Genomic DNA, 729 nt, shown 5'->3' on the forward strand with positions numbered 1-729 from the left:
CATCTGTATACTAGTAAATATATGAGAGATACACTGTAGCAATTTAGCTTAAAACAGAAACGACAAAATTAGCCGTCGTAAACAGGTGTTTACTCTTGTCAGGTGACTAGAAATATATTTACAACTTGCTTTCATACTGCCGACAATGATACTGTTACGTCTTTGTTCGTTTCTTAATTTTCCGTAAAAATTCTTTCCGAAGAAACTTTAGCGATATAAGTCCTTTCTTAATAAAACTGGTTTATTCTTTCTCAATACAACATTGAAATTAATTTCATTTCCACAGTCACGCTATAACTTAAACAAACGCTATAATTCACAACGAACGATTCACGCGCTTGACTCAGTTGTCCGTCTCTATCTCTGTTTGTAATTCAATTTCATTGTTGCCGTCACTTCTTACCGGTCTTATATATACCAAAAACGTACATCTCGTTTCTTCGTGAATCTTCTAGAATATCATGACGTGTTACCAGCGTCACGTGACTACCGCTGTCGTAACACTGCCCCTTCCTTAGTATTGTTCGTCCCGAACAGTAGCCACTTACATTAAACCAATAAACAATTAACAATAACTTAATTAAATGTACAGAATTTACAAACACAACATTAAAATTCAACAAAATCTCTTAATTTTACGGGACGTATCTTCTTACGTACTGGTCTCCGTCTCGTTGGCTTCTGCTTCATGTGGGGTTCATCTGCTTCATCAGGAAATGTCCTATCATC

Source organism: Limulus polyphemus, unplaced genomic scaffold, assembly GCF_000517525.1.
Source record: "Limulus polyphemus unplaced genomic scaffold, Limulus_polyphemus-2.1.2 Scaffold5866, whole genome shotgun sequence".
NCBI lineage: Eukaryota > Metazoa > Arthropoda > Merostomata > Xiphosura > Limulidae > Limulus > Limulus polyphemus.